A 21,870-nucleotide genomic window follows, 5' to 3' on the forward strand; every position below is an offset into this window, starting at 1 on the left:
GAGTGAGCGGTTCCATTAATTTCTGGTAGGAGAGAGGACACTCTTCTTTGCCTAGAAATAAAAGTTTTCATTCCTTTTTCCACTTTACCCACTTCATTCTTCAAACACACCAAGCATCTAGAGTCAAACCAAGCTTCGAAGCTCCTCATACTCGCCCATGCTTAGACACCCGTTGCCGACGTTTCTCAACTCTGAGCACGTTTCGCAAGCTTGCAACAAGTAAGTTTCCTAGCTTTTCTGTTTCAAATAATTATTTATTTTTCTCTGCATCCTTCACTGTTGTCGTAAGTGCTTTTTTTGGAAAAATCGCTAGATTTGTTTGATGCATGTAGCTTGAATTTAGAAATAAATGATTGTTATGGGTAGTTCTAGGCATGAGTTATGTATATTGACCTTTGATTTTGCAAAAAACTTGATTCTTGATGTCCCTTTTTAGCTGATTCGTGTTTGGTGTTCTTGAAGAACACTAAGAACAATTTTTTAATTATTTTTTCAAAAACCCTTTGTTGCCTCGATTTTTCTTGATTTTTGATTCGATCTATTTAATAGTAAGTACACCATACAATTTTTATTATGGTCTGGTCGGTACAACCCAAGGTGTCTATACCGACCATCACTGTTCGGTGCTCTCGCCTCATCTTTCCCCTATTTCTTCTACGCGCAGATTATTGGGGGAGGTGATCACCGGACCAGCTTGCAAACTTATCACCTTTGAATCAACAATGGAACGTACTAAGAAAACTACTTGAGGTGATGATGATGAAGATCCCCATGTGGCACGCCATGCCACTGCCGGGGATGTCTAGGAGGTCCTGCCCCCTGAGGAAGAGCCAAGCATTTCGGGGCAGGAAGAGGAGACCAAGACAAGGTATACCACAAAGAATTTCACCGAGGCTATTCTTAACTCCTCAAAAGAGATGGAGGAGGCCCCTTTGTACGTAGCTCTGACCAACACCATCTATGATAAATAGCTGCAAAACGTCAAAGAGCATTTCAAGCTCGGAGATGTTACTATAATCAAACCCTCTGCCCAACTGATTGCCAAGAACCCCGAGGCCCAATTCTGCGCCTGGAGCATGTTTCACATCATTGCTGGTGCTACTCTTCCTCTTCTACCATACTTTCGAAGTGTGGAAGATTATTTTGGGTTTTGTCCTACTCAGATCAGTCCTAAGGGCATTAGGTTTCTCTCATCCTTCTATGATTTATACAAGTCTTTAAGCTGGCCAGTGTCGTTTGCGCACGAAGTAAATTACCTTTTTGACCTCAAATACAGTCCCCGACAAGGCCACTTGGGATATTTTTACTTTAGCCATAGAGACTCTAACATTTATTTAGCCAACATTGAAGGTATCTCCAAGGTTAGGGAGTATGCCAGCCAATACTTCATTATGGCAGACATTGTCGCCAATCACTTGTCATTTCGATGTAACGGTCCCTTCAGCTGGACGGCCCCCACTAAGGAGATGAGGAAGCGAGCTCGAGAACTAGCTGTTATGGACCTTACCTGCAAAGACCTTGTGGCCCTGACCACTATAGAAAAGCTTGCCAATGCCAGGCTCTACCCTATCTCCAAGGCAAAATTTAAGTGTGCCACCCCTACCAGACAGTCACCTAGGAAGTAGCCACCCAACAAAAAGCCAAATATGTCGTCCATACCCCTAGCTAGGCCTTGCGTTGCCCACCGAGCAAGGAGTTCGGCTGGAATCATTATAAGGGAGCCTGCTGAACACAATGCTCCCAAGACTGCTGCTTCCCCCCAACCCAAAAAGGGGAAACAAATTCAAGTTGAGTGCATAGAATCTGACTAATCAGATAGTGATGAGGACATCCCGCTCAGGGCAGCCGACTGCTCATGGGAAACAGAAGAGGGTGACCTGACGCTAACCTTTAGAACTTGTTTTTACTTTTGCTTATTTATTTTTTTGCGAGTTCTGACCCTGCTTAACATATTTACTAACCTTTTGCTTTTACTTTGGATATATGTCGTTCATCCTTTTCAAGAAGTTTTCATAGAAACAGGTTCGCGGTCCCATCAGCGAGACTCCTTCGGCGAAGTGCCAAAAAATTGACCCTCCTACTGAGGCTACTGAGCAGGTTGAGAAGACTCCCGAGAAGACTCCCTCTCGTAAAAAGATGCATAGTCCGTCATGCAAATCTGGCAAGGGCAAAGTAACCCTAATCAAGGAAACTGTCCCCTCCGCACCTGTAAGAAAGCCCCCTGTCCCGAGCAGAGTTCAGGATGGTGCCGTTGAGGACCATGCCAAGGAAGTTAACGAGCCATTGAAGAAGACCTTGACAATCCCCTAGGGGCTTGTAAAAATGGTGTCCACCTCCCAAGGCAACTTCATGGCTACCCTGGGCACAAAATCTTTGGAGTACATCACTAGCACTGGCCTCCAGGATGTTGTCAGGGTAAGTACTTGATCTGTCTGGTGTTTTTTTAATTTTTCATATTTGTTACTTTTTCTAACTTCCTTCTTATAATGTTGTAGGTCGTTTTGGTTCTCAACTATTCTCACCACCGTGCCAAGGTAGTGAACAAGCAGGCATGCAGCTTGAAAAAGGAGTCTGAGGAAAATGCCTCCTAGGTACCCAACTGAGTGAGCAGGTCCAGGAGCTACAGAGGACCTCCAAGTAGGTTACCAAAGACAATGCAGGTCTCAAGGCCACTGCTAAGCAAAGGAACCTAGATGTCAATCAGCTGGAGAGGAGGGTGGAAGAGCTGAAGGACATAGCCGAGAAAAATGTTTCGGAGGGGAAAGCTGCCCAGGAGGAGAATGACAAGTTGGTGAAGGCCTTTGATGAAGAGAAAACTGGCAAGGCTGCTGTTGCTAAAGCCTTTTAAAGACTTTTGTAATGCCCTACTACCCATGGACCGTTACGTTGTGAATTTTAAACAGTGCTAAACTCGCTAACCGAGCCATTTGGACATAATCGTGATACTAAATGTGATTAACGGTTTAGGGTTAAAAATTTTGGTCAAAGATACAACGTTTCACTAAAACATTTACTGTATACATTGGGATTCCAAAACATTTTTAAAGGTTAATTACAATAAAATATTTACAACCAGCCGACCTAAGCAGCAAAATAGGATTTAACCCTAGTTCCTCTTTAAACCCCCAGCCGTGGTGGTCGAGCTGCCGCATATGTACACATCGTCACCTAAGCTCTCCAACTCAAGGATGGTCCAGCTTTCTTTTGCCTTTACTTGCACCACATAGCATCCGTGAGCCGAGGCTCATCAAGAAAACTCAATATGCTCATGAACAGGTAATAACATGTCACTGAATCATAATAAGAATGCCTAGCAATAAGAACCCTATTCATGCATGAAAGCAAGTCCAAATAAGTGATTATGGGCCTTGCCCTCCTGTATGGATGACTATCAAGTCAATATGAGAATATATTCTTTGAATAAGTGACTAACGAGTCACCAACTTGAACCAGATAAGTGACTAATAAGTCACGAACTTGAACCAAATAAGTGACTAATAAGTCATGAACTTGAACCAGATAAGTAACTAATAAGTCACGAACTTGAACCAGATAAGTAACTAATAAGTCACGAACTTGAAAATAAGTGACTAATAAGTCACAAACTTGAACCAGATAAGTGACTAATAAGTCACAAACTTGAACCAGATAAGTGACAAATAAGTCACGAACTTGAACCAGATAAGTGACTAATAAGTCATGAACTTGAACAAGATTAGTGACTAAATAGTGATGAACTTGAACAAAATAAGTAACTAATAAGTCACGAACTTGAACCAGATAAGTGACTAATAAGTCACGCACTTGAACCAGATAAGTAACTAATAAGTCATGGACTTGAACCAGATAAGTGACTAATAAGTCACGAACTTGAACCAGATAAGTAACTAATAAGTCACGAACTTGAACCAGATAAGTAACAAATAAGTCATGAACTTGGGCTTTGCACACTAAGCCATGTAACGTTATAGACACCTGAGCCTTTTGGCCCTGGCTCTATGTAACTAGCCTTTAGACTAGACAAGCGCTTTTGTTTTCATCGAACATGGGGTCGGTCAAGCATTTCATGCTTATGTTGATAACGCTTAAGTTGATTAGATCTAATCTTTTTGGCTTGCGTCAAACACGCTAATACCGTTCTTGACTTAAAAGCCAATTCCATATGACCAGTACTCAATATTATTGCCAAACTTGACTAATAAGTCAAAGCTTCACAATCAATTCTGACACCATTGTCGTTTCTGACAAATAAGTCAGTACCATTCACAGATAAGCAAGACTTCTAAGCATTTACATTGCAATCAATGTCCAGAAATAGAGCACTCAACATGCCTCATCAATAATCATGCATGTCACATACTGGGTGCAGTATTCTTATCTCTGGTTCGAGCATGAAATAATAAAAGAACAACCTTTGTGAACGATCAGTCCTGGTCACTTAGCGGTCACCTAGTCATAATCAAATATGAAATCCTACTAACATGGCTAGTAGATTCTATCCCGAGCCTTAAGAGTTGAAACCCCGAGCCTAAAACCCTTGAAAAACTCCTCCCTGGCACAAAAAGAAGGGTGGGTCGAGTCGCGGTGCACCCTCAAGTCAGAGAGCAATCTGCCTGGGGTACCAAGGGCGTGTCGTGACTTGCCTGGGCCAAGTCACGACTTGACCCAATGAACATAGCTCCCCTACCATTTTCTCCATTAAAACCAGCCAAAAAACCTTCACCAATCAACCCATTAATCACACCCAAACATTACCACAACTTATCCATCACTTAACCAACAAAACCTTTGCTTTAAAGCATTTAAAACCTCATCAAATTCCCATCTATCCAGTCCAAAATAACTAAAAGCTAGCTGAAAAATAGAGCAAAAACTAGAAAAACTATGGCTAAAACCTTACCTTAAACTCAGGTTTGAATCCCCTTCAATGGCTGAACACTAGCCTAGAACCTCAAGCTTTGATTCCTCAAACTAAGCTTCAAAATTCCAAAGGAAAGGAGAGAAAGAGATGATCGGGGTAGAGGAAGAAGAGTCTCTATTTTGGCTTATTTCTTCTACAACTTTCCTTTAATTTAAACATATCCTATGGTCAAAAGACCAAAATACCCCCAAGCCTAATTTATTTCCTCAACAGCCCCCAAGGGCAAAATAGTCCTTTATGGTCTATCCCGTTAATTATAATTAACATCCTCCAATTCCCATTATTCCCAATATTCTCAAATAATAATTAAGTCATATCCCATCACCCTTTAATTCCCGGTAATGTACTAATCATCAAATTACCCCGAGACTCACCCTGAGCCCGGTAAATAACCCCGTTATGATCAAACCGCTAACTTGCATTCTAAGATCGTCTCATGCCGAATAGCTCGAACATATCATCATAATAATGTGGCCTCATCCATAACTCACCAACATGCATGAAAACATACAAATATGCCCTCAACGGGCCAAATTACCAAAATAACCTCATAATGAAAAGTGGACCCACATGGATGCATTTATCATCATGTAGTAATATAACTCACATAATCATGCATATAATCATTTAGTTTCATAATAAATAAATTATAACCCTCCTGGCCCCCTAATCTAGGCATTAAGCCACATTAGGGAATTTGGGTCGTTACAACTATCCCCTCCTTACAGAAATTTCATCCTCAAAATTTAATCTGACTAGCCCGGAATATCAATCCCGCATAACTAATTCCAGTTTCCAGGTCACTCCCTCGACCTCTCTATTTTTGTATAATGCCTTATTCAAGGTATAGCTTTGTTCTTCTGAACTCTGTTTCTTCTGTCTCATATTTGAACTGGCTATTCCTCACAGGATAATTTAGCCTCAAATTCCATATCCTCATAACTCAGCACATGAGTCTCTTCTAACACATGTCCTCAACATGGAAATATAAAATACACTGTATACGACTGACAATGCCAAAACTGAGGTCAATCCATAGGTAACTTGCCCGATCCTATCTAGGATTCAAACAGTCCTTGATAATCTAGGGATTACCTTGCCCTTATTTTCTCACCCCTTTCCATGGTGATATTCTATGGAAGATACAGTCTTCCACCTTGAACTCCATGTTCTTGCATTTAAAATTATCATAACTTTTCCATTTACTCTAAGAAGCGAGCATCTGAGCTCTAACCTTTCAATATTCTCAATGATCCTCTAAACCACCTCAAGATCCAAACATAACATCTCATCCCATGAATGGGTGATAAACATTCCTTACCCTACATCATCTAATAAGGTGTCTCTCCAATAACTGGATAACTCTCTCTCTGATTTACCATCAGGATGAGGATAACGAACTGTACTAAACTCCAACTGTGTACTCATCACCTTCTGCAATCTTCCTCAAGACTTGGAAGTAATAACAGAGTCCTTATCTAATAAGATAGATCTTGAATTCCATGAAGGCGTACTACCTCTCTCACATAGAGGTCTGTATACTGATCACCTGTATTACTTTGTCCTTTATGATAGAAGTGACTCAATCCAAATCACATTGGCCCACTATCTTGGGCAACCTTACCGTGAAACCCATCGGGATGTTTTCTTTACTCCCATTATGGAATACACAAAGGCTGCAATGACCTTACTAGTTTCTGATACTCTATCTTGACCTGCTAACAGGTTAAGAACTTTGTCAAGTATTCAGTCACATCCCTCTCCATCACATGCCACCAATGTAAAGCTTTCAGACTCTGTTACATCTGCATGATGCATGGATGAAGAGCATAAGAGGGTAATATGAGATTCATCTAGTATCTCCCATTTAATCCCAGTGTACATCAGATTTCAAATCCGATCCCTATACCACAGTAAACTCATACCTGACACTGCATAGTACTTAGCTAATCCAGCTAAGAGTTTCCCCTCACTTCTTCCCATCTGTGGGTCACTTAACTATTTTTTTTCCTTTGATCCTCTCTGAACTAGTAACCTCAAGTGTAAAGCTGGCCACCTGACCCACCAGTAACTCTACTCTAGTTCTGGTCATATCCTTCAAATAACATGATGCATAGGAAATCACTTTTCCCTGTCACTAAGGTGTCATAACAACCTACAAACTGCTTCTGATCTGTAAAAAGACTCAGAATTCTTTCCCAAAACACATATAATATCCTGCTCGTCCAAGGAAACTCCTGCCCCTAAGGCGTTCCTTGACCTTGGCAAATATTCAATTGAGAGTATACCATAATACCGTCGATCAGGATGATCAGAAATCCAATTAAGATAATCTTTGAATACTCTGTTCATCTAATCCATCAAAAAATCTCAACATTAACCAAATCCTCAAAACATAACTCAGCACTCCCAATGCTCATATCTGATATAAAAGCGGTCTTCTGCATATCTTTTTCCCTGATTTTTAGTTGGCACTAACCAGATCAAAGATACACCTTGGAGAATACTATCTTACTCAATAACTGAGTCCTTTAGTTCTTACAATTCTGCTGAGGTCGTTCAGTACAGTGCCCTAGACCTGGTTCCATTTCTGGCATCTATCCAATTACCATTCTATCTCTTTGATTAAAGATAATCCTGAAAAATCCCCTGGAGACACATCCAGAAACTCACAGAATAATCCAGTTTGTCTTGGTCCCACTGGCACGACCTAATTTATTTCCACCACACTAGCTAGGAATTTTATGCATCAACCTGCAATAAATCTCTAGCTCTAAATACAGATGTCATCAACATAGTGCCAACTACCACAAGGGTTTCCCACTCTCAAACCCAAGAGTTACTATCCTTTCCTTGCAATCTATCATTTCCCCATACTTGGCTAACCAATCCATATCCAGGATTATACTAAAGTTAGTCATAATAAACTCTATCAAGTCAACTGATGAGTCCTTTCCACAATAACCTAATTGTAACGCCCCAAATTCCCTAATGTGGCTTAGAGCCTAGATTAGGGGGCCGGGAGGGCCATAATTGATTTATTATGCAATTATATGATTATATGCATGATTTTGTGAGTTATATTAGTATATGATGATAAATGCATGCATGTGGGTCCATTTTTCATTATAAGGGTATTTTGTTAATTTGGCCCGTTGAGGGCATATTTGTATATTTTCATGCATGTTGATGAATTATGGATGAGGCCACATTATATTGTGGATTTTTTCGAGCTATTCGACATGAGATGATCTTTGAATACAAGTTAGCGGTTCGGTCATAACGGGGTTATTTTCCAGGCTCAGGGTGAGTCTCAGGGTAATTTGATGATTAGTACATTACCGAGGATTATAGGGTAATGGGATATGAGTTAATTATTATTTGAGAATATTGGGAATAACGGGAATTGGAGGACGTAAATTATGATTAACGAGATAGACAGGAAATGACGATTTTTCCCTTGCTAGCCTTGAAAGGAAATTATTTAACCCAGGGTCATTTTGGTCATTTAACCAAGGGATATATTTAACTAAGGCTGTAGAGAACTAAACCAAAAACAGAGCACATTTTTCCTTCTTCCTCCTGATCATTTTTCTTCTTCCTTTTTCCTTTGAAATTTTGAAGCTCTAACTGGGGATTCAAGCTAGGGAAGCAAGGCTTGAGGGTTTAGGATTGTGTTCAGCCATTGAAGAGGATTCAATTCTGTGTTTAAGGTAAGGATTTTAGTTTATTTTCTGGTTTGCTCTGTTTTTAAGGATAGTTTAAAGCTTTGGATTCTTGATTGTAGAACTAGGTTTTGGAGGTGGTTTTAAATGGTTCAAAGGTTGGGTTTTGATGAGGTTGAGGTATAGATGAAATTTTTTGGGTTTGGAAATGTTTGAGTAGGTTTTTGGAATGATTTAGAAGAGGAAATATGAAGGTTTTTAGCTGGGTGACTGACAGCCCGAGCTTAGTGAAGAAGAGAGGTGGAACTGAAGGGCCTTGGGGCCGCAGCGCATGGTGCAGGCAGTGGAGGCTGGCGCCTCTATTTTTGGGGGGCAGGCCGTGGCTCAGTAGGGTGGTTCCGCGACACTTAAGGGAAATTGTGGCCAAAATGGTGTTTTAATCGTGGGAGCTCAAACCTTAGGCCTCAGGATCGTTCCTACTACCCGGTTTAGTAGGATTTGATGTCCTGGAGGCTAGGTCTTGGTTTAGGAACCTTTTATTACTTATTTATTGATGGGGTTTCATATTTGGTTATGACTAGGTGACCGCTAAGGGGCTTAAGGACCGATCTTTCTCAAGGGTCGTTCTTTTATTATTTCACGCTCGAACCAGAGGTAAGAAAACTGCACCAAGTATGTGACATGCATGATTATTGATGAGGCATGTTGAGTGCTCTATATGTGGACATTGATTGCATTATAAATGCTTAGCAGTCTTGCTTATTTGTGAATGGTACTGACTTATTAATCAGGATCAACAATGGTGTCAGTATTGACTGTGAAGCTGTGACTTATTAGTCAAGTTCGACAATAGTACTGAGCACTGGTCGTATGAGATTGTCATTTGAGTCAAGAACGGTATTCGCGTGTTTAACGCAAACCAAAAAGATTAGATCTAATCAACATAAGCATGAAATGCTTGACCGACCTTAAGTTCGATGAAAACAAAAGCTCTTGTCTAGTTTAAAGGCTAGTTAGTTAGAGCCTGAGCCAAAAGGCTAAGGTGACTGACACGTCATATGGCTTAGGGAGAAAATCCCCAGAGACGAACTTATTAGCCATCTAATTAAGGAGCAGAACCCTAGAGATGGACTTATTAGTCATCTATACAGGGGACAGATCCTTGAGGTAGACTTATTAGTCACCTATCAAATGTGTGACTCATTAGTCACTTAAACAGCGTGTGATTCATTAATCACTCATTTGATTGGGCGGCAAGCCCCAGAATGATTACCATATTCATTTGTTGATCTTCACTTATCTGATTGGGCTACAAGCCTTAGTATGATTATCATAATCATCTGTTGGTATTGAATACATGCAGTAATAAGTTTTCTTGCTGAGCCTTGGCTCATGGGTGCTATGTGGTGCAGGTGAAGGGAAAGAAAAGTTCACTTAGCATTGAATGGAGAGCTTAGGTGGCGATGTGTACATATGCGGCTGCTTGACCACCACGACCAAGGTGTTTCTCAGGGGAACTAGGGGTGAACCCTATATTTTTCCGCTTAGGTCGGTGGGTTGTAATTTTTACACTGTAATGACGATTTTTGATTGTAAATAACTTGTAAACGATTTTATGGGTCCATGTACAGTTTTATGTTTTGAATAAAATATATCCATTTCTTTTTATCAAGATTTTTCACCTTCGCCTATTAATAACACCTAGATGCACGTTTATAACCTAATGACTCGTTTAGCGAGTTAAGCATTGTTTAAAGTTCACAGTAATGGTCTTGGAGTAACTAGGGCTGTAACGCCCTGGATAGCCAAGACCATTACACTGTGTGTTTATAAAGTGCTAGACTTGCTAATCAAGTCATTCAATTAAAAACGTGTTACTGAAACTATAAAGGAACTAGGGTTAAAATGTCTTGGTCTCAAAAGTCGCATTTTCATTAAGAAACATTATCTGTTTACACGGGATCCCAAAAATATTAAGTTTAAAGACTGTTTGCAAAAGTCATAAGGTTTAGATAATATAGTAGGCCATATTAAGGCAAAACAAAGAGTTAGGCAATCCCTGTCCTGATCCACTCCCCGACCATGGCGATCGAACAGGTGGCTATGTACTTTCAACCCCACAGCTCTCCATCTCAGGATTGGTCCAGCTTGCCCTTGCCTTTACCTGCACCACGTAGCACCCGTGAGCCAAGGCCCAACAATAAAACACAACAACAGAGTATAAGCAATCAGCAGACAAATCAATATCTCATATTGCATCATATAATCTCAGCCATATAATCATTCAGTATAAACAAGTATCCCACATACTAAACATATCAACTCATATCATACACAGTTCACAAATGATAACTAGGGCTAGCGCCCTCAGGCCACTCCCTCCGTTGTCCCACTGACTCTGGCTCGCTTAAACCGAGCTCAGTGAATATTAAGCTGTCCTCGGCTACCAGTGGCCAAGCCGCGCTCTGTGCACAAATATTATGTACGACACTCTTAGGCCACTTTTACATGTCCCATGGTGTAATACCATCATTGACACGATACAAATATCGGGAGCACTTAGTCCCATCGCAATCATATAACTGGGTGTGGTTTTCTTACCTTTTAGTTTGCTAGATTTGATCACTCGACTCCTTGAGCACGATCCTTCCCGAGCCCTAGCGCTCACCTAGACACAATCATAAGCCAAAGTCATCATCAAACCTCAAGTCCAAATCCTAGCCTCGGGGCTTATCCCGAGCCCCCGGGAAGTCCTAGTTCCATCAAACAAGGTGATGGAAACAAACCCCAAACCCTTGGTCAAAAACCCTTGCAAATAACCCTAAAATCCCCTTCAGAAGGCAGGGTAGCGCTACAACGCTCATGGGAGGGCGCTACAGCGCTACAAACAGAAGCAAAATCCCCTCAGCATTCATGGCCTAGCGCTACAGTGCCCAAAGGCTAGCGCTGTAGCGCTAGTCACAGACAGACCAACACCAGTTTTCCCTTCCTGCGATTTCCTCGAACCAACCTCAACCAAAAATCTTCCAAATCTTTCCCAACCTCAAAAACAACCTTATGACCATACTCCACTCATCCCAAGCACCCCAAATACCTAGAACTCAAGCACATGCATCCCCAAACTCAAAATTCACCATAGTTGACCCTATACTCAGAACTCAACATAAACCAGTCAAAACACCAAAGTTTAGAGCTCAGAACTTCATACCTTTTAATGGAGTTAGATTTCAAGATAACCTCTACACCTCCTTATCTTGCTCCTCCTCAGCCTTTGGCCTGAATTCCCTAAAGTTTCCATCCAATTCAACTTAAACACCATATCTCTGAAACCAGAAACAGAAACTGAAGAACTCTAAAGTCTTACCTCAAGTGTTAGTGACCTCTTGCTAAACCTCTGCCAATTCCTCAAACCTAGCTTAGGATCCTTGATGCTCAGTTTATCCCAGCTCTCCTCTGAGCTTTTCTTAAGAAATCCTTAAGAAATTGATGAAGGAAGCTTAAACCGACCTTAGAAAACTCCCTCTGTTTTTCTCCCTTTCTTTTTCCTTCCTTTCCTTCTTTTCTCTCTTTCAGACTTCTACACTTTCCACTAACATAAAGTCTCAGTAATTCCCATCCTTAGAAAGCCAAATGACCCTAATGCCCTCCCCTTTATTTCTAATCCTTTAGTCCACTTAAGGGCATTCTAGTCATTTTACCCAATTCCCGCTAACTCCCCGAGTGTCTCTAATATTTCCCGCTTAACTCCTGATACCTAATTAATCACCAATAATATTCCTCAATGTCAAGATAGACTCCAGTATATTCACTAAATTCCCATTTATACCCCTGAGCTCACCCCGAGCCAGGTATAAATCCCCGCCATGACTTTTTCGCTACTTTGCTCACTAGGATCGTCTCGAGTCACATATCACGGATATATCCACATAATAATGTGGTCTAAAAAATTATCACATATATCAATACAGTTATGCCCATAATGGCCAAAATTACGATTATGCCCTTCTAACCTAATCAGGGCCTACATGCATACTAATACACATAGTCATGTATCTCAAATATTCAAATAGTCATATAACATGCTTTAAATCATAATCATGCATCTTAATCATTAAAGTCACACATAATTCCCATTATGCCCTCCAGGCACACTAATCAAGGCACTTAAGCCTTATTAGCGAATTTGGGTCGTTACAAAGGCGTTACACTAACCCATCTCTTAAAATTACCAATAGAGTATCACATTCTCATCACAACATAACCATGTAATATGCATATCAACTGTATACCTCTCTAGATGCAACAAGTAAAGAACAACATGGCACCAAAACTAGTCAGCGCAATACGAAAATCAGAACTAGAAAGTTGACCTGCCACCCCTGAGGAACCAACCTCAGTCTCAGTCTTTGACTTAGATTGCATTAGAGTGAACACTCAAGCTGGAGTTGAGCTGTCCACCCCCTTTTACTCATCCTTCCTCCGTCCTGGGCAATCCTTCTTGAGGTGCCCCACTATCCCACATAAGAAACATACCTTTGGTCGACATCCCTTCAGATGACGCCTCTTGCATTGAGCGCATATTGGAAAAAATCTCCAATCCTTGTTCTTGCTCGCTCCCATAAATGAAGGTATCACTGCTTGAGCTCCGTGCTCTCCGGCACTCGCCTTCTCAACCTCATTTCCTGTATTCTCAACCACAAGAGCCCTCCCTACCACCTCAGTGTAGGTAGAGATTTCACACACTGGGGTGACTCTAATGCCCTAAGCTATTATGGGATTCAATTCCTGGATAAACCTTTCCTTCCGAGCCACATCCGTGGGTACCATATCAAAGGCAAACTTAGCCAACCCATCGAATCTGTTAACATACTCGGTTGCCGTTGCATTTCCCTGAACTAGGTTCATAAACTCATTCATCTTAGCAGTCTTGATTGCATCACAATAATATCTTTCATTAAAGAGCTGCCTAAATTTTTTCCAGTTCATCATAGTTGTATCTCGTATCTGGGATACTACTTTCCACCATGTCCGGGCATCATCCCGCAATACAGATGTAGCACATATCACCCTATCGTGACCTACCACCCTCATACTGTTGAGGATGGAACTGATCATGCCCATCCACTGCTCAGCTCTGAATGGATCTAGGCCTCCCTCAAAGACTGGAGGGTAATATTCCTGGAATCTTCCACAAAGAAATTCCCATCTGTTCTCAACCCTATGCCGAGCCAACCGAGCCAATACCGGTGCCACTCCTGACATAACAAAGGAAGATGTGTTCGCTGATAGAACCTGCTACTGTTTCAAACACCTAATATCTTCCTCTTGCATCTGCAATCTTAATTGCACATATGTAAACACCTACTAGAAATTCTAAGGGGAAGATGAAGAACTCAAACCTTGGCTGTAACTCACAGCCTCGGTATAACCACCACCAGGTCTCATTATTTGCCTTGGGGACATACCCTCTGATTATATCTACAGTCAATAACTCGACCCATTAAACATGATGAGCATATTCAAAAGCCTTCCCCACGGGAACAATCTTATCACGACACATTCACAACCCACTGTAGTGCTAAAAACACGCCCATGGCATTCATACATCAATTGATAACCCCTGCTCTTCCAACATACACACCATGCTTCCAACTGCAGCATGCAAATAACACATTTATATATTCACTGAGCAGGTAATCACATAATCATATTCAATATTCAAGAGCCAGGCTCTATCAGAATCTCATGCTCCCTAATCAATATGCAGGTAAAGCATTTACATTCTATTTAAGCAGTTAAGCACATAAACACATAAATAGTTACCATACCCTGAGTGAAGCTTGTCTTTAGTGACAAGTGTACATGCCTAGCTTGTCTATAGGAACTGTAACGCCCTACCACCTTAGAGCCGTTACTAAGTGGGTTTAAAATGTGCAATTAACTCGCTAAACGAGGTTTTTAGTACAAAAGTGTGATTAAACAAAAAGTGAAGGCTGTAATCTTTAAAAGTATTCTATTTCATTAAAAGTTCAAGAGTTTAATATTTGGGATCCCAAAATGAGGTTTGTGAAATATGTACAATTCAAAATAGGTTTACAGATGACTAATTATCAAAACATAGTTTAATACAACCATTTCTCAAAATGCCTCCAACCAAAGCAGTCGGGCAGGCCAAACATGTACGCGCTGCCCCCACGCTCTCCGTACTCATGGCTGGTTGACTTTCTCTTTGCCTTTACCTGCAACACAGAGCACCCGTGAACCGAAGCCCAGCAAGAAAACTCACACAACACATAACATATGCATATTATATAGTCAACACATTAGACAATCCACAAACAAAACAGATAGTCCATCAGACTAAACAGGTACGGCTATGCCGTCCCGGAAGCGTTACCAAAGCCCGGGATCTCGGTTCTCACCGTAAGGATATCCCATGTATCGATTGGCGTCTCACCCTAACCATAAGCACTCCATGTGCTAAGTGATATTCTTGGCCCCACTGCCTTTCTCGGCCTTCGTCGTTCTCTGCCCTTCGCCGTTCTCGGCACCTTGCCGTTCCCGGCTCCTCTGCCGTTCATTCTACTATAACCACATATAACATACTTAAACATCATACAAACATATAATAAATCAATTAAGACTACATCCTAACAACAACAAAACTTAGGGCCACGCCCTGCAACAATACTATGGGCCCGTACCCTGCTCTACGAGTGCTACAGTTTTCTTACCTGTATCCTGAGCTTTCCGATGCACCAAGGTCACAAGCACGGTCCTCTATCACGAGCCTTTCCAAAATCCTAGTCATAACACATATAAAACACTTTTAATACTAACCAATCCCCAAACCACTTCCCGGGACCAATCTCGTACTCTCGGGACCTCTAATTCCCTAAAACAATGTATTGGAACCATCCCCCGAGCCCCCGGGCAAAAGCCCTAAAAATGCAAAATTTGACTGTCAAAAATAGCCTAGGGCCGTGACACCCAGAAGCTTTTCCCTAATCCTGATGCAAGCTTGCGCCGCGACACCTAAGAACAAGGCCGCGGCGCCCCTACACGAACCCAGAATTTTGGGTTTTCGCCTGCATTTTTCCCGAGCCAAAACAACTCCAATTCAACCCAAACAAGCACCTAAGCCCCAAAATCAATTTAAAACCCCAAATGAACCCTTTAACAACCTATAAACATCAAAACAAACTCAATTACACAATCACACTCAAAATCCACTGTTGAGTTTCAAATTTAAAATATTCAAACCATGGCTTTTAAAACATAATCCAAAGCCTAAAAACTGCAAACCATACTTCTAAAATCTTAAACCACACTAGGTACAAAATTTAAACATGACAAGGATTCATACCTCAATCAAAACTCAGCTTGAACTCTTCTCAATTCCAGCTTCAAGCCTCTTTCCTTTTGATTAACCTAACTGAATTTCCAAGTAAAAGCAACCATATTTCCTTTAGGTTCCCACACTTAATCTCTGTAAATTCAAGCTTAATTTCAACAAAAACAGAGCACAAATTCTACCTTTGATAAATCCTTGCTCAAATTCGAATTTGGTTGCCTCAAACTCCCTTAATTCTCTCCTAGGTTTCAAGAATTCAGTTTTCCTCTTCTTCCCTTTTCTTCTAGCTTTTTCCTCAAATTTCAGCATAAACCCAATTGTGACTAAGTGTAAAATTTGAATCCTCTTTTCCCTCAGCTGAAGTTTATCTAAACCTTTGCCAAAAGTCCATTTTACCCCTCATAGAAATCCTTTCCTAACTAAATCTTAAGGCCCTTTTTGTCATTTCATCTCTATTACTATTCTACCATTTTCCTATCACAACTTGTTACTCTCAGCAGTTACTAATGGTTACCCAGGTTACTCAATCACCAATAACCATTAACCACTAATTCTTAACTCAACTTACGAAGTTCCCAAAGTACCCCTAGGCTCCTCCCGAGCCGGGTATAAAATCCCGTTGTGACTTTTAGGTTAACTAACTCCCTAGGACCGTCTCAGCACGTGCATCACATTAATATCACCACACCCACGTGGTACAAATCACATAATACAATTATCACATTTATGCCCTCAGCGGGCTAAAATTACCAATTTACCCCTATCATGCAAACGGGGTCCACATGCATATTTATACCACCTAAACATGCATTCTAATCACATATTCATTCAAATTCACATATATTATCATGTTATTTCACTTATTGCCCTCCAGGCACGCTAATCAAGGTCCTAAACCTTATTAGCAAATTAGGGTGTTACATGAACCCTTAACCTTGGGTTGCTCTGATACCAAGTTGTAACGCCCTACTACCTAGGGATCGTTACGTTATGTATTTTAAATAGTGCTAAACTCGCTAACCGAGCCATTTGGTCATAATCGTGTAACTAAATGTGATTAAAGGTTTAGGTTAAAATTTTTGGTCAAAGATACAACGTTTCACTAAAACGTTTACTGTATACATTAGGATCCCAAAATATTTTTTAAAGGTTAATTATAATAAAATATTTACAACCAGCCGACCTAAGCAGCAAAATAGGGTTTAACCCTAGTTCCTCTTTAAACCCTCACCGTGGTGGTTGAGCTGCCGCATATGTACACATCGTCACCTAAGCTCTCCAACTCAAGGATGGTCCAGCTTTCTTTTTCCTTTACCTGCACCACATAGCACCCGTGAGCCGAGGCTCAGCAAGAAAACTCAATTTGCTTATGAACAGGTAATAACATGTCACAGAGTCATAATAAGCATGCCTAGCAATAATAGCCCTATTCATGCATGCAAGCAAGTCCAAATAAATGATTATTGACCTTGCCCTCCTATATGGATGACTATCAAATCAATCTGAGAATATGTTCTTTGAGTAGGTGATTAATGAGTCACACACTTGAACCAGATAAGTGACTAATAAGTCACGAACTTGAACTAAATAAGTGACTAATAAGTCACGTACTTGAACCAGATAAGTAACTAATAAGTCAGGAACTTGAACCAGATAAGTGACAAATAAGTCACGAACTTGAACCAGATAAGTAACTAATAAGTCACGAACTTGAATTAGATAAGTGACTAATAAGTCACGATCTTAAACTAGATAAGTAACTAATAATTCACGAACTTGAACTAGATAAGTGACTAATAAGTCACGAACTTGAACGAGATAAGTAACTAATAAGTCACGAACTTGAACCAAATAAGTGATGAATAAGTCACGAACATGAACCAGATTAGTAACTAATAAGTCACGAACATGAACTAGATAAGTGACTAATAAGTCACGAACTTGAACCAAATAAGCAACTAATAAGTCATGAACTTGAACCAGATAAGTAACTAATAAATCACGAACTTGGGCTTCGCACCCTAAGCCATGTGACGTTACAGTCACCTGAGCCTTTTGGCCCTGGCTTTATGTAATAAGTCACAACTTCACAATCAATACTGACACCATTGTCGTTTCTGACTAATAAGTCAGTACCATTCACAGATAAGCAAGACTGCTAAGCACTTACAATGCAATCAATGTCCACATATAGAGCACTCAACATGCCTCATCAATAACCATGCATGTCACATACTGGGTGCAATTTTCTTACCTCTGGTTCGAGCATGAAATAATAAAACAACAACCTTTGAGAATGACCAGTCCTTTGGTCCCTTAGCGGTCACCTAGTCATAACCAAATATGAAATCCCATTAATAAAATAAATCATAAAAGTTCCATGGTCTAAACCTCACTCTCGGGACCTCGAATCCTACCAACATGGCTAGTACATTTCATCTCGAGCCTTAAGAGTTGAAACCCCGAGCCTAAAACCCTTGAAAAACTCCTCCCTGGCACAAAAGGAAGGGCGGGTCGAGACTTGGTCTAGTGAGTCGCGGCACGCCCCGAAGTAAGAGAGCAATCTGCCTAGGGTACCAGGGGAGGGCCGCGACTTGACCCCACGAACACAGCTCCCCTGCCATTTTCTCCATTAAAACTAACCAAAAACCTTCAATAATCAACCCAGAAATTACACCCAAACATTACCACAACTTATCCATCACTCAACCAACAAAACCATTACTTTAAACCATTTAAAACCTCATCAAATTTCCATCTATCCAGTCCAAAATATCAACTAAAAACCAGCTAAAAAACAAAGCAAAAACTAGAAAAAATATGGCTGAAACCTTACCTTAAACTCAGGTTTGAATCCCCTTCAATGGCTGAACACTAGCCTAGAACCTCAAGCTTTGATTCCTCAACTTCAATCCTCAAACTAAGCTTCAAAATTCCAAAGGAAATGAGAGAAAGAGATGATTGGGGAAGAGGAAGAAGAGTCTCTGTTTTGGCTTATTTCTTCTAGAGCTTTCCTTTAATTTAAACATATCCTATGGTCAAAAGACCAAAATACCCCCAAGCCTAATTTATTTCCTCAACAGTCCCCAAGGGCAAAATAGTCATTTCTCGTCTATCCCGTTAATTATAATTAACGTCCTCTAATTCCTGTTATTCCCAATATTCTCAAATAATAATTAAGTCATATCTCATTACCCTTTAATTCTAATCATAAAATTACCCCGAGACTCACCCCGAGCCCGGTAAATAACCACGTTATGACCAAACCGCTAACTTGCATTCTAAGATCGTCTCATGCCGAATAGCTCAAACATATCAACATAATAATGTGGCCTCATCCATAACTCACCAACATGCATGAAAATATACAAATATGCCCTCAACGGGACATATTACGAAAATACCCTTATAATGAAAAGTGGACCCACATGGATGCATTTATCATCATATAATAATATAACTCACATATTCATTCATATAATTATTTAATTGCATAATAAACCATTTATGGCCGTCCTGGCCCCCTAATCCAGGCATTAAGCCACATTAGGGAATTTGGGTCGTTACAACTTTGGCATGAGCATATTTTATGACTTTTGGGTACGCAACAAAGGGGAAGATTACAACTACTTGGGGGGAGGCTTTCAATGAGATTATGCACTATTGTGCCGAGTGGGAGAAGACTGAGGCCCAGGTTGCTCCCACCGAGCAACTTCCAACCTCTGAGCCAGAACTAGCTGTGCTAGCCTCTGAGCTAATTATTGCGGCCCTTGAGGAGGATGCCCTGCATTCTGACCTAAGTGCTTCAACTGATGCTTAGACCTGTGCTGATCAATGTCAAAGCCTTCCAACCAAGCAACCTGACATCCAGCCAGACAACCAAGTCTAAGACCCTTGAAAAACTTTATTTGTTTTTGTTTTCAGTATTTTACATTCTTGAACTTCTTTCCTTTTTGTCTGAACAAAATGGCTGAGCCGAGCAGCCTTTATTCTCGAGCAATCTTTTATTTTTGTTGAGATAGCATGGTTGAGCCAAGCAGCCTTTAATCTCGAGCACTTAACACTTTATCTATAAAATGTTTTTCATTCTAACTATATATCTGCTCGTATCTTATTTTTCCTTAGGACTCGGCGTATACTATTTTTTGGAGTTATGCGGCTCTGTAAATAGGAGCTGTTCAATTTTTTCAGAGTTGTAAACAAAAACTGTGCAAACCTATCTACAGAAATTGTTTTATGGTTCTTTTTGTTGCTTGGTACATACCAAGCAACGCGCAAGCACTTTAACATTTATAAAATTAACGTTTCTAAGTCCTTTTAATTACACATTTTTTCCTCTGTTTGTCAATGTATGATTACGGTGCCCCCAAGTGGCCGTGCATGATTCATAACTCGTGGGTTATCTTCTTGATCACTTGCTAACCGACAAAAGTTGCTCGTAATAACCTGTTCGGGACCACTTGGGTTTGTCAAAGCCTATAAAGGTTTCAAACACTGCCAAAATCCGCGACATATGCACTAGTTAGCAAGATAATCATTATAAAGTAAGGCTTCTAAAAATTGACAAAAATTGTGTCTTATTGATTAAAAATTAACCATACAAGCTGCGTCGCTACACTTGTCGCTTACATTCATAAATATAAACTATTTCAATAAGTGGGCAAATCATGCCTGTGCATAAATAATATAGCTAACTTGAGCTGATCGGTGGTAGGGGCCGTTCGTGCCTGTACCGACCTGTCAACGATCATTTAAAAGTGATCTTTATTGGTAGTACTTCCTCAGGTGTTCCCCATTCCAGTAATGGGGCACGGGTACTAATTGGAGATCTTCATCGTACCGTGCTAGCTTGTACGTGTCGAGCGGTACTATCCCTATAACCTGGTAAGGACCCTCCCAGATTGGACCTAGTACTCTCGCCGAGGCATCTCGAGTTTCTAGGAATATTCTTATCAGGACTAGGTCTCCCACGTCAAACTTTCATTCCTTAACTATGGAATTGAAGTACCAAGCAACCTTTTGTTGGTGGGCAACAGGCGTATGTTGGACCTTTCGCATCTTTCTTCAATTTTCTCAAAGGATTTGGCTAGCAACTGGTGGTTATGATCTTGGTCGTATGTCGCACACCAGTGAGATGGGGGAGTCACCTCAACTAGCAGCATTTCTTGTTACCCATATGTGAGTGAGAATGGGGTATCACCAGTGGTTGTTCGCTCAGTACTCCTGTATGACCAGAGTACTTTAGGCAATCTCTCAGGCCAGATTTGTTTAGCCTCTTCTAGACACTTCTTTAGAGTGACTTTGAGAGTCTTGTTAATTACTTCTACCTGTCCATTTTCTTGAGGGTCTGAGATTGCTGAAAAGCTTTTTGTGATGCCATGCTTGGCACAAAAATTAGTGAACAATTGGCTCTCAAACTGGGGGCCATTGTCAGACACTATCTTCTGGGGTAGAACAAACCTATAGATTATATTTTTCACCACAAAGTCTAGTACTTTTTTAGAAGTGATGGTTACCAGTGGCTCGACTTTTGTCCACTTGGTGAAGTAATCAACGACCACTACTGCATATTGTACTCCCCCCTTTCCCTTTGGTAGCTGACCAATAAGGTCAATTCCCCAAATGGCGAAGGGCCATGGACTTTGCATTTGAGTAAGCTCATTTGGGGCTACTTTGGGTATCGTAGAAAATCTTTGACACTTGTCACATCTTCAAACATATGAAAAGGCATATTCATTCATAGTTGGCTTGAAGTAGCCTTGCCTTAAAATCTTCTTAGACAGACTTTGCCCCCAAGCATGATTTCCACAGAAACCCTCATGTACCTCCTCCAACAGTCGTCCTGATTCTGTTTGGTTGACACATCTCAGCAATGGCATGGAAATCCCCTTTTGTACATAACCCCGCCCAGGTTTAGGTATCGACCAGCT

This window comes from Humulus lupulus, chromosome 1 (genome assembly GCF_963169125.1).
Source record: "Humulus lupulus chromosome 1, drHumLupu1.1, whole genome shotgun sequence".
NCBI classification, from domain to species: domain Eukaryota; kingdom Viridiplantae; phylum Streptophyta; class Magnoliopsida; order Rosales; family Cannabaceae; genus Humulus; species Humulus lupulus.